Source organism: Rattus norvegicus, chromosome 15 (genome assembly GCF_036323735.1).
Source record: "Rattus norvegicus strain BN/NHsdMcwi chromosome 15, GRCr8, whole genome shotgun sequence".
In the NCBI taxonomy this organism is placed as follows: Eukaryota; Metazoa; Chordata; class Mammalia; order Rodentia; family Muridae; genus Rattus; species Rattus norvegicus.
Genome location: NC_086033.1, coordinates 77,243,929 through 77,257,912, shown reverse-complemented (window position 1 = coordinate 77,257,912; position 13,984 = coordinate 77,243,929). Strand labels below are relative to the sequence as shown.

The following is a 13,984-nucleotide window of genomic DNA, read 5'->3' as shown; positions in this document are numbered from 1 at the left end:
CCGTACCAGAAGACCTGTTGCAAACCAAGGACAAAAGAAGTAGACTCCAGACAGAGTCACCCAGACCAGCAAACACTAGGAGTAACCAGATGGTAAGAGGCAAGCTCAAGAGCAGAAGCAACAGAAGCCAACATACACAGCCATCATCAAAATTCAGTGCTTCAACAGCAAGCCCTGAATACATCAACATACCTAAAAATCAGGAGGCTGACCTAAAATCCTATCTCATAAAGATAATAGAGTCATTTAAGGAGGATATAAATAGCTCACTGAAAGAAGTAAATAAATCATAAGTAAATTGGTAGAAGCCCTTAAAGAGAAAACAAATAAATCTCTTAAAAATACAGGAAAACACAATAAAACAGGTGAAGGACTTGCATAAAGTGGTCAAAGACCTAAAAATGGAAGTAGAAACAATAAAGAAAACACAAATGGAGGCAAATGTGGAAATGGAAAACCTAGGAAAGAGGTCAGGAATTACAGATGTAAGTATCTCCAATAAAATACAAGGAATAGAAGAGAGAATTCAGGTATAGAAATACTGTAGAAAAGATTGACACAATGGTCAAAGAAAATTCAAAATACAAAACACTCCTAACCCTAAACATCTAAAAAATTCATGATACAATGAAAAGACCAAATCTAAGAATAATTGGAATAGAGAATGAAGATTCCCAGCTCTAAGACCTGAAAATGTCTTCAACAAAATCATATAAGAAAAGTTGTCCAACCTAAAGAAAGATGTTGCTGCAAAATTATAAAAAAATCCTGTCTTTCACCCTGCACTAGATCCAGCACCATAGTGCCCAAAGATCTCTACTAGATATCATCATCTCAGTCAGCAAAGCCTCTCACCTGCTTTGCTCAATCCCATATAGTGCTGCCGATGGCTACTCTCTGAGCCTGGCAACAATCTCTCTACCTGTCTAGTTCCCAAGGCAGGTTGCCATCATGCCAGACATACACATACCAAATCTGTGGTGGTCCAGTGTCCAGCCTCCACACTCTATCTTGAATTCTATTAAGTTGCCACATGAAAGAACACATAGCACAATAACCTTTGATCCAATTGATAATATATAATTGCCCACCTAGACATACAAAGCCCTGTATACATCCATCCCTTAAGAATATTCATAACAACCTGTAAATGTGCAGAGAGGAATCTTAACATCCGCCTCCATGTTCCCTCTGATGCTCCTGCCTCCTTCCCTGCTCTAGTCTCCTCCTCCTCTCTAAAACGTTTCTCCCACCCATCCTTCCTTCTCGTCCAGTGAAAGACCTTGTTCTATCTTGTACCTGTCTTCACCTGCATGACATCATCCTACAGAAAAAGATGGCCATAAAGGTACAAGAAGCCTACAGAACACCAAACAAATGAGGCTAGAAAAGACAATCCACACATCACATAATAAAACACAAATCTCACAGAACAAAGAAAGGGAACAAGAGAAAAGGGCCAAGTAACATACATCCTAATATCCAATAAAATAGACTTTCAACCAAAGGTTTTCCACCGTGATGAGGAAGGACATTTTATATTAATCAAAGGGAAAATCCACCGAGGGAAAGTCTCAATAGTGCACATCTATGCCCCAAATGCAACCACATTCATTAAAGAAATTTTACAAAAGCTCAAAACACACATTGAACCTCTTTCAATAATACTGGGAGAATCCTACACCACACTCTCACTCATGGACAGGTCATTGAAACAGAAACTAAACAGACATACTGAAACTAATAGAGGTTATTAATCAAATGGATTTAACAGATATCTACGGAACATTTCACTCTAAAACAGAAGAATATGCCTTCTTTTCAGCACCTCACGGTACTTTCATCAAAATTGACCATATAATAGGACACAAAGCAATCGTAAAGCTATACAAGAAGATTGAAATAATCCTATCAGGCCACCATGGCCTAAAGGTGGTCTGTAATAATAGCAACAGAAAACCCACATACATGTGGAAATGGAACAACTCTCTAATCAATAATAATTTGGTCATGGTTGAAATAAAGAAAGAAATTAAAGACTTCCTGGAATTTAATGAAAAGGTTGACACATCACACTCAAACTTATAGTACACAATGATAGCAGGGCTAAAAGGAAAATTCATAGCACTAAGTGCACTGGTAAAAAATAAAAACTGGAGAGATCTTACACTAACAACTTAACAGTACCCCTGAGATCTCTAGAACAAAAAGAAGTAAACTCACCCAAGAAAAGTAAACAGCAGTAAATAGTCAAACTCAGGGCTGAAATCAACAAAATAGAAACAAAGAGAACAATACAAAACAAAAAGCTGGTTCTTTGAAAGAAACAAGAAGATAGAAAAACCCCTAGCAAAACTAACTAAAGGGCCCAGAGACAGTATCCAAATGTACAAAATCAGAAATGAAAAGAGAGACAGAACAACAAAAACAGAGGAAATTGAAAATATCATCAGATCCTACTACAAAAGCCTAGACTCAACAAAACTGGAAGATCTAGATGAAATGGGTGGTTTTCTAGACAGATACAACATATCAAAGTTAAATCAAGAGCAGGTAAACTTTCTTTTTTTTTTTTGTTTTGTTCTTTTTTTTCGGAGCTGGGGACCGAACCCAGGGCCTTGCGCTTCCTAGGTAAGCGCTCTACCACTGAGCTAAATCCCGCAGGTAAACTTTCTAAATAGGCCCATATCCCATAAGGAAATAGAAGTCATTAAAAACCTCCCAACCAAAAAAACCCAGGGCCAGATATATTTAGTTCAGAATTCTTCCAGACTTTCAAAGAAGATATGATTCCAGTATTCCTCAAATTATTCCATTAAATAGAAACAGAAAGAAGAGTACCTAATTCACTCTATGAATCCACAATTACTCTAATACCTAAATCACCCAAGGACCCTACCAAAAAAGAGAACTTCAGACCAATCTTTCTTATGAATACTATGCAAAACACTCAATAAAATTATTCCAAACTGAATCCAAGAACACATCAAAACCATCATTCACCATGATCAACTAGGCTTCATCCAAGGGATGCAAGGTTGGTTCAATATATGAAAATTCATTAACATAATCCACCATATAAACAAGCTCAAAGAAGAAAAAAATCACCTGATCATCATCTTAGACGCAAAGAAAAAATTTGACAAAATACAACATCACTTCATGCTAAAAATATTGGAGAATTCAGGAATTAAAGGTCCAGTCCTAAACCAATTTACTGCAAGCCAACAGCCAATATCAAATTAAATGGAGAGACACTTGAAGCAATCCCACTAAAAGCAGAGACAAGGCAAGAATACCCACTCTCCCCATATCTATTCAATATGGTACTCAAAGTGCTAGATAGAACAATAAGAAAATAAAGAGGTAAAGTGAATACAAATTAGCAAAGAATAATTAGATGTATCACTATTTGCAGATGATGTAATAGTATACATAAGCAACCCCAGAAACTCTACCAGAAAATTCTTTAGCTAAGAAACAACTTCGGCAAAGTGGTGAATATAAAATTAACTCAAATAAATCAATATCCTTCCCTTTATACAAATGATAAACAGGCAGAGAAAGAAATTAGAGAAATGACTGTCTTCTCAATAGCCACAGATAATATAAAATATCTTGAGGTAACTCTAACCAAACAAGTGAAAGATCCGTATGATAAAACTTCAAATCTCTCAAGAAAGAAATGGAAAACAACTCAGAAAATGGAGAGATCCCCCATGCTCATGGATTGGCAGGACTAACAGAGTAAAAGTGGCCATTTTACCACAAGCAAGCTACAGATTCAATTCAATCTCCATCAAAATCCCAGCAAAAATCTTCAAATGCATGGAAAGAGCAATTCTCAAATTCATCTGCAAAGGCAAAAAAAATCCAGAATAGCAAAAACAATTCTTAATAATAAAAGGATGGCTGGGAAAATCACCATCCCTGACCTCAAGCTGTGTTACAGAACAATTGTACTAAGTAGTGATAAAAACAGCATGGTATTGGTACAGAGACAAACAAGTTGATCAAAGGAATATAATTGAATAAACAGGAAAAAGCCACACTCTTATGTGCACTTGATCTTTGACAAAGAAGCCAAAAATATGTAATGGAAAAAGGAAAGCATCTTCAATAAATGGTGCTGGTTTAACTGGCTCTCTGTATGTAGAAAAATGAAAAGAGACCCATATTTGTCATCTTGCACAAAGCTCATGTCCACAGGAATAAAGTACCTAAACAAAAAATGAGATACACTGAATCTAATAGAAGAAAAAATGGGAAAGAGCCTTAAACTCATTGGCACAGGGGGAAATTTCCTAAATAGAACTCCAATGCTCTAAGATCAAGAATTGATAAATGGGACTTCATGAAACTGTATAACTTCAATAAGTCAAAAGACATAGTCAATAAGGCAAATCAGCAACCTACAGATTGGAAAAATATCTTCACTAACGCCATGTGTGATAGAAGGCTAATATCCAAAATATATAAATAACTCAAGAAGCTAACCACCAAAAAACCAAACAACCCAATCAAAAAATGTCATATAGAACTAAACTGAGAATTCATAACAGGGAAATCTCAAATGCCTGAGAAGCACCTAAAGAAATGTTCAAAGCCTTAGTGATCTGAGAAATGCAAGTCAAACTGACCCTGAGATTCCACCTAACACCATCTAAGATCAAAAACAGAATCTGATAACAGATTCTGGTGAGGATGTGGAGAAAGAGGAACACTCTTCCTCTGTTGGCCGGACTGCAAACTGGTACAACCACTTTAGAAATCAGTCTGGAAGTTCCTCAGAAAATTGGACATTGTACTACCTAAGGACGCAGCTATACCACTCGTGGGCATATACCCAAATGATGCTCCAACATATAACAAAGACACATGCTCCACTATGTTCATCGCGGCCTTATTTATAATAGCCAGAAGCTGGAAAGAACCCAGATGCCCTTCAACAGAGGAATGGATTCAGAAAATGTGGTTCATGCACACAATGGAATATTACTCAGCTATCAACAACAATGACTTCATGAAATTCATAGGCAAATGGATGGAACTACAAAATATTCTGAGTGAGGTAATCCAATCACAAAAGAACACACATGGTATGCACTCACTTATAAGTGGAAATTAGCCCAAAAGCTCAGATTACCAAAGATACAAGCCACAGACCACATGAAGCTCAAGAAGGACTACCAAAGTGTGGGTGCTTAATCCTTCATAAAAGGGGGAACAAAAAGTATTCATAGGAGTGGATATGGAGACGAAGTTTGCAGCAGAGACTGAAGGAATGGCCCTTCAGAGCCTGCCCCATCTGGGTATCCAGCCCAATATATATATAATCTCCACCCAACCTAGATAATATTGAATTAAAAAGAATTGCATGTTGAGAGGAGCCTGATATAGCCGTCTCCTGAGAGGCTCAGCTAGAGTGTGATAAATACAGAGGAGAATGCTAGGAGCAAACCATTGAACTGAGAACTAGGTCTCCATTGGAGGAGTTAGAGAAAGGACTGAAGGACCTGAAGCGCCTTGCAAATCCACAAGAACAACAATACCAACCAACAAGAGCTCCCAGCGAGTAAACTACTACCCAAAGAATACACATGGACAGACCCATGGCTCCAGCTGCATATGTAGTGGTGGATGGTCTTGTTGAGCACCAATGGGAGGTGAATCCCTTGGTCCTGACAAGCTGGACCCCCCACAGTGTAGGGGAATGTCAAGGTGGAGAGGCAGAAGGGGGTGATTGGGTAGGGGGAATACCCTTATCGAAGAAGTGGGATGGGGATGGGTTAGGGGGCTTATGGATGGGAATCTAGGAAAGGGAATAACATTTGAAATATAAATTAAAAATATACAAAAAGAAAAGAATGAAGACATCCTGAGTTTTGCAGGCAAATGGATAGAACTAGAAAATATCATCCTGAATGAGGTTATTCAGACTCAAAAGGACATGCAGCGTATGTTATCACTAATAAGTGATAAGCCAGAAAGAGAGACAGACAGACAGACAGAAAGAAAGAAAGAAAGAAAGAAAGAAAGAGAGAGAGAGAGAGAGAGAGAGAGAGAAAGAAGAAAGGAAAAAAAGAAAGGAAAGAAAGAAAAGAAGAAAGAAGAAAGAAAGGAAAAAGAAAGGAAAGAAAGAAAATAAGAAAAAAGAAAGAAAGGACGGAAAGAAGAAAAAGAAAGAAAGAAAGAAAGGAAAGAAAGAAAAGAAAAAAGAAAGGAAGGAAGGAAAAAAGAAAGAAAGAAAGAAAGGAAAGAAAGAAAAGAAAAAAGAAAGGAAGGAAGGAAAAAAAGAAAGAAAGCGAGAAAGAAAGAAAAAAAAGAGAGAGAGAGAGAGAGAGAGAGAGAGAGAGAGAGAGAGAGAGAATACGGAAGATACAATCCACAGAACTCAAAAAGATCACCAAGCTGAAGGACCCAATTGAGGATGCTTCAGTCCCACTTGAAGGGAGAAGAAAGCAACCACAAGCGGGGAGGGAGGGACAGGGGAGGGAAAGGAGATGGGGATAGGGGGACAAGGGAGCATGATTTGGTATTGGGTGGGGGGAAAGGACTGAAGACCTGAGGCAACCTCAGGAGGAAGGAGGTTTAGAGAACCCTTCAGGATGTAGCAGAGACCTGGGAAGTGAGCAACTTTCAGGACTCAAAGTGGGATAACCTTGGACGAAATGCCCTAGGGTGGGGAAAGGGAACCTTTTGAGTCTTCCTCCAGTAGAAAGACAGGGCATCAAGTGAGGGATGGCGTTGCTATCTCAGAGTCAAAACTCTGACACATAATTCTTCCTGTCTGAAAGAAATGAAGGGGTGGATATGGAGAGGAGCCTGAGGAAAATATATTCCAGCAGCAGTCCCAAGTCCCAACGTGGGATCCAGCTCAAGGGGAGGCCCCAACACTGACGCCATTACTGAGGCTATGAGGCGCTCACAGGAAGGGACCTATCATGACTGCCCTTCAAACGGCAGTTGCTTTTATGTTCCTGTTGTAATTGTTGTCATCGAAGCTTAATGCCTGTGTCTGCTAAGTAATAAGCTTACTGGAGAATAAGCTAACCCTTTCTATTTCTTTTAAATTCTTACTGGAAATTCAGTGATCTTCTGGTTCAAAATCCTCTCAGCACTGACTGCTTCAATCTGACTTCCCTCTTTCTACTTCTGAATTGCTCTGCTTGACCTCAAGCTCACTCTAGCAATCTTTTCTAATCTGTTTCCTGTACATTTTGTGGGCTTATTCTGTCTTTAACTATGTCTAGCTTGTTTTCTCTTCAACCTGTCTCTGTACTACTCTCTTGGTAAAACTGACTTATTTTTTGCACTTCTTCTGCCCCGCTGTCTCTTAAGTAGCATTCTCTTTCTCTGTCTTCTCAAGATAGTTGGGCATATCTTATTCTGTCAAATCTTTCCAATTCATCCCTTTGCCAGTCAATTAAACATCATTTTAAAACATGGGTTTTCCCTTCTTCAAACTAAAATTTACCTTCATTGTTTGGGATTAATGGTGTTTACTAAGGGCTAAGCCACACCACTACTAGAAACAGCGAGTTTTTGTCAATATAAAACAGAAGGTTGGGGTTCAAGTGTTATCACATATTATACAACAACTTTATTTAACACATAACTTAAGGTTTCTCAAGGATAAGATTTATTAGGGCCATCAGTGATCTCTTTCTTCTCTCTAGCCTTCTTGAGTAAATGCTGTTAATTTGGGTGTCTTCCTCCTCCAAGTTCCTTCCTTCTTTGCTTTTTTATAATGTAAGAGAATATGTAATCATGCATGAAAATGCACATATCAGCTTTTCAGTTATATGTTTTCTGTGACTAAATCTCTGACTTTCTCTCAACCTGGAATGAGTGTGCCCTGTATCTGGAGTTTGGTCTGAGGTTACAGCCATGCAGTCTCATTTGTTAGTTCCTGCAGAGAGCTTTTACAACTAACAAATTTTCTCTGAATCAGGAGGAAAACAACCTTAGTAGTATAACAACCCTAATATGTGCCACTTGACTCAAAATGCTCAGCACAAACTAAGAAACTGTTATTCTTACTTATTGGAGACAGAGTATTCTAGAATATTTAAAGTACTTTTGATGGTAACTTACTCCGTTAACTGATGCTTGGCCAACATTATTGTCACACTAATGACTCTGTTTATAAGCTCCGGTGCTCAAAGCAACATTGATTGTTCAGGGTGAGAATTTTGAGCACTTGTCCTTTTCCCACAGGTTATTAATGAGGAAAAACAGTAGCTAACTTCGTCCTCCTTACACCATTAATGCATCTAGCACACTTCTTAGTCAATTTTCTAATCATGTCTTTCTGAATCACGGAGTAAAATTTTGAGACAGTCACTAATTCTTGGGAGTCCACATACTGCTAAACATCTGTGCACTTCTCTATCTTTCTCTATGTATTCCAAAAAGTAAATATCCTTATAAATCTATTTTCCAGCAGTCCTTTAGTTCCACACTGGAAGGAGACAATGTTGTATCACCAACATACACATGGCACTTGGTTTTCATTACTGTCAAGGTCTGAGAGAAACTAATCTCCATCTATAGTTTTGTGTCATGAGGCTCTCTTTTTCATTTCCAGTACATACATTACACATAGAAAAGCAACTCCAGCTAATAAGAATATTTACTTTAATTTGTAGGAATGTGCTACTATTCACCAAAATCGATTATTCTTGAAGCTAGGAATATTATAAATTTATATAAATTGCACTAGGAAAGGGTAGGTTTAACTGATGGTATGTATCTTGTAATAATTTAAAGAAAAGAAAGACAAATTTTATAAAAGAAGCTGCAAAATATATGATTAAATATACTATTAACGATGTCTTTATTATCATGTAGATAATAATCACATAAAGGAAATTTAATGGAATACTAATTGAGATTCAACATTATAATTGAAATAATAAGCTATAGTTAACATTTTCATTATCACCAAGAAATGGTCTAATAAAAATTCAATTCAAATAGTATCTTTAAATTTTTATTCATATATACTGAAATCAAATATCATTTTCACAGATTTTCTTATTATATCTACTAGCTTTAATCTCTCTCTCTCTCTCTTTCTCTCTCTCTCTCTGTGTGTGTATGTGTGTGTATGTGTATATGTGAAATTGCAAAAATCACATTTAATCAACACAAGTCAATTATCCAAGTAATTTTTCTTTTAAAATATATAAAGAGTAAGATATATAATTTGCTCAATATCTATTTAAGAAATAAAAGTAACTGAAGTCAATTACTGGATTTATCAGATTTTAATTAAAAGTATATGTATACATGTGTATTATATGTAGTTTAATACTTTTGATCCTAGATATAAAATATGTTTATACATTTGTAAAATTAGAAGATTTATTATTATCTTAGTATTATTATGTGTGGGCTTTTAAGACACAATTTCAGTACAAACATGAGATGCTCTCCTAACTATTAATAATAGAATATATGCATGACATATTAATACATGCTGCATTCACACTTGTTGTTTCCATAAAGTTTTTCAATAGAGCTCCAAAGAGCCTAAAATTGTTTTAATTCCAAATTTCATTTCTTTGCGAATTGCATTATCCTTAAGCCATGCATCATCATCACAGGTCATTGCTCCGATGAAATTAATCTGATAAAACACCTGTGTGACAGAGAAAGTGATGTATTAGTGTGATTCATCATTAATGAACATCATCAGCCCATGATCTATTAGTGTATTGCTCAAAGGATGGTGTCATTAAGAAAGAGTCAGTTCCGAGTGTTAAATGATTGTGTCTGAAGCAGCAGTGAAAGGCTAGACTAAGCAGGAAGTGGCAGGTGAGCATGTCAATACAGAATCACAATTTCTGAAACTTTTATTATTATCTTTTATTTAAAAGTGTCAGAGTTGCATCTTTGCTAATCAGTTTTACTGCCCTACCACAAAATTAACTCTGTCCTGATTACTCATATACTATTAATTGCTTCTCCATCTTCTATAAATTATGTCACTTGTGAAGACGACACACACACATACTGCATTGCCAATGAGGATCAGAAACTGTTTTAGTTGAGGCTGAGATGCAGAAGAATTTGGAGTACTTCTAAGGAAATAATCTTGTGAGGATGTCTTCTCAATATTCACTTCAGCATAAAATGTGGTACACAAAAAGGTAAAACACTTTTAGATTTCACAGAAAATATACTTAACAGCTGTTGTTTTGAAATAGGAGCTAAATTTCTTTTTTAAAAATATTGTTTATTTTAGATGAAATTGTTATTTGTACACACAGATTAAAGTTAAAATAGAAGCAAAGGGAAAGGGAGATAATATAAAGAATTTGGAATATGGTTTTCAATATAGCTTTTATTGTATTATTTTTGGTATAAAATTATTGCATAATACAATGATAATATTTTAATCATAGGCTGAGCATTGTTCCTCTCTCAAAAATATATGCTCAACAATGAAAAGGCTGTCATCTTTTTCACTCCCTTTTCTGTCCCAAATGCAAATATAAAAAATAACAATATTTAAACTTGAAGCCTTCTACAATTAACAAAAACACCTACCATGATAGCTCCAAGAAACAGATTCTTATGCTTTAAATCATGTATGAGTTTGAAAAACTTCTGTACACGTGTGCTTTTAAATCATAATTTCAATTAAAATTTAAAGTGCCATGCTCATAGAACCACTGATTTTTTTATTTGTATTATTAGGAGGTTAAATATGCTTGCATTCTTTCACTTGGTTGCTATAGATTAGGAAATCACTACAGAAAATTTGAAGTAGTGATATATGTCCTATATATATATATATATATATACATGTACATATACATATATACATGTATATATCAGATATTGTTTATATCTTGTTCATAAATACAGTGAGAACAAAATTTTTATCAAGATAATATATGTTACAGGCAAGAAATTTGCAATATTGCTCTTGAGACAATAAATTCTAAGAGTTGAATACAGTCACATTTTTCTATTTATTTCTACACTAATTATAATGATCAATTCTTAAAATAACAGCAGAGTCATTTAAAAGGAACATTAAAACTAGTATGGTAATATTTAGCAGTGCTGGGATTCCAATAGGGAGTTTTGATTGTCAACCAAACACATTTAAAATCTTCCTACACAAAATCCTAATTCTATCCTGTTTCTGTTTCTCCAGAAAAACCTAGGTATAGAGCTTAAACTGAGTAGGTCAATTCTTTCCAAAACAAATGAGAACCACACCCACCAAATGGGTAAGCTAGTAAGATCACTCTTCTTATGCTTGGAGAAACTAAGATTCCCTGGTGAATAGTACCAAGACATGTCCACTCACAACTGGATTGCAACATTTGTCAGTGGAAGAGATTGGCCAAGGCAAGGAGGGATCTGTCTATAAATAATCAGTGTAGGCCAAACTTGAAACTGCTTTGTATAACAATTTGGATGGAAAGAAGAACTTCTCATACACCTAAGGCTCCCTTTCACCCTGGGCAGCACTAGCATGAGCAGGATAATGTGACATTAATCATTTAAGCACATGGTGGCCTGTCCCTAAGAATCATATTCAGTTTTTGATCTAAAGAACCTGGACATCCAGTCAATGGGTCTTGCAATGGTGATTTAAAGAGGACCTGTCATTTGGCAAGATAAAGACTTTCTTTACCAACCAAGGAACATTTACAAGTCAATTCTGGAAAGATGCTAAACATTTTTAAATGAAATGAAATTTATTCAACTTTAAATTTTTGTACATTTCCTCATAATGTTAATGTTATCCCTCTAATAACTCTCTCTCTCTCTCTCTCTCTCTCTCTCTCTCTCTCTCTCTCTCTCTCTCTCTCTCTCCCCTCTGTCTCTAACAATACAAATTAGCCAAAAAAGAAATACAGCCCCCCGGCACACAAACTCATAAAGGAGAGTACATCTTATGTTGACAAAATGCTCTTGACTATGAGCTCTATTAATTAATATGGTGGATGTAGCTCGTGTCATTAGACTGAGAAAACCTGATTTTCCAATTCCCACCAGCTGTCAGTTGCAAATAACTTATTGGTTAAAGGAAGGGCTTTACACCTCGTGTATGTTGTGCTAGTCCTCTGAATTCAAACACAGACCCAACTGGGCAATGATCAGAAAGTGAGAGAATTCTGAGCACTGAGACATAACTGGAATGTCTTTATCATACCCATACCCTAAATGCTCAGGAATCTATTTTGAAAATGAGACTAAGGATTGTTGAACCCCATCCCCTGCACCAAGACACACACACACACACACACACACACACACACACACACACACAAATAGGTAATGTGCAGAGATGAAGATGCTGTGAATATATCATATAGACAAAGCTGAAAACATAAGGAAAAATACAGAATTTCATCACGTTTTTTAAACCAAACATGCAAAATCTATGCCATAAATGGTAGTCCTAAACACATGTGGCTTGCCATCTAAAAAGTTTAAAATATGTCTTCTCACATGAAAACAAAGACCTAGAATGTTATACATTAGGTGAAAAGGATTATCAACTAACATGTATCTTCCGATTCTGGTATTTCTTGTAATCTGATGACAAAGATTATCTCAGCAGTCAGTCAGTAAAAAGGAGAAAATAGAAGCAAAGGAATATATGACCGAATGAAAGTTATAATAAATCCATTAGCTGGAATTTTAGTTTTCCTATGTTGACAGAGAACAAAATCAGTGAATTTAATCAACTATTTTTTATCTGCAGAACAGAAGAAGACTGTAAAACACAGATGATAAAGAAGACAAATTGGTGGTGTTGTTTAAATGAAAAATGTCCCCTTTGGCTCATATGTTTGAATACTCAGTCTCCAGTTGGTGAAAGTGTGATTTGGAGGTGTTGGAGGAGATTTGGATGATGTTGGAGGTGGTACATCACTGAAGGTGGGCTTTGAGGTTTCAGTAGCTCATGATTTTCTCAGTTAATTCTCGTTGCTGTGCTAATGGATCAACATGTGAGCTCTCAGCTCCGGCTTATTTTGCCTGCTCTTTTGTTCCCTGCCACAATAGTAACAGAATCTAACCTTTGTGACTAGAAGGCTTTGATTAAACTATTTTTTAATTTCCTCCTTGTCCTGTCCTAGAGGCTTTGCATGTGTGTGTGGATACTGGGTCACATGTGCTTTGGCAGACAGAAGAGATTAGAGTCGCTTTGTCTATGCTCAAATCTGGGTTTGACCTATGAAAATCTGAATGATGTGTAGCCTAAAATTCCCCAAAAAGTACAAGCCAAGACAACCACAAATCCGGCTCCACACATCCAAAGACAGGCTTCTACAGGAGCAAGCCATAGAATAGAAGAATTCTGCCTGGGACCATAAGCACCAAACAGGAATTGAGCTCCAGACAGATGATACTTTCATGGGACTACTTGGACAGGCCAGGTGAGGAACAAGCCCAAAACAACCACCATATTTGTGCCACAGGGCCCCTAACACGAAGCTAAACTGAGATATAAAACTCTCTAGGCATGGGGAGTGTGACTGACTATGCCTGAGAAGACTCCTGCCTGGTGCCAAAATAGATGAGTGGGACATAGTACTCCTGAAACCATGCTTGAAAAAACCCAGACAGTCTAATACCCCTGTTGCCACTAAGAGAAGCAAGTAAGTCGTGGAAAAATAGAAAAGAAAAAGAAACAGAAGAATGTGGGAGGCAATAAAGAGAGGCAGAACTGGAGACTTAAGTGTACTAAGGAACAGCCTGATATGAATAGCAAGTGAGTTGATGGCACCCGGCATCATGGTGAGGTCATGGGCTGTACTTGTACCGGGGGCTACATCTGCATCTATGGTCCTGCAGCAGCAAGGGTCTGTTACCACCAAAGGGCAGACAGGCATTCCCGATCTGGTCTGCCTCCAGGGGCCCTGTTAATGTGTGAGGGCTGTGCAGAAATGGCACCATCCCTTACCAGGTCCTGAGAAAGCTGGTCCAGGCATGAGAGCAGGTAAACTGT

General features: G+C 36.9%; 1 pseudogene; it reads left to right on the top strand.

Annotated features, from left to right (window-relative positions):
• Window positions 1–13,101: 13,101 nt before the first annotated feature.
• Window positions 13,102–13,241, top strand: LOC120097271 (small nucleolar RNA SNORA17; annotated as a pseudogene).
• Window positions 13,242–13,984: the final 743 nt, after the last annotated feature.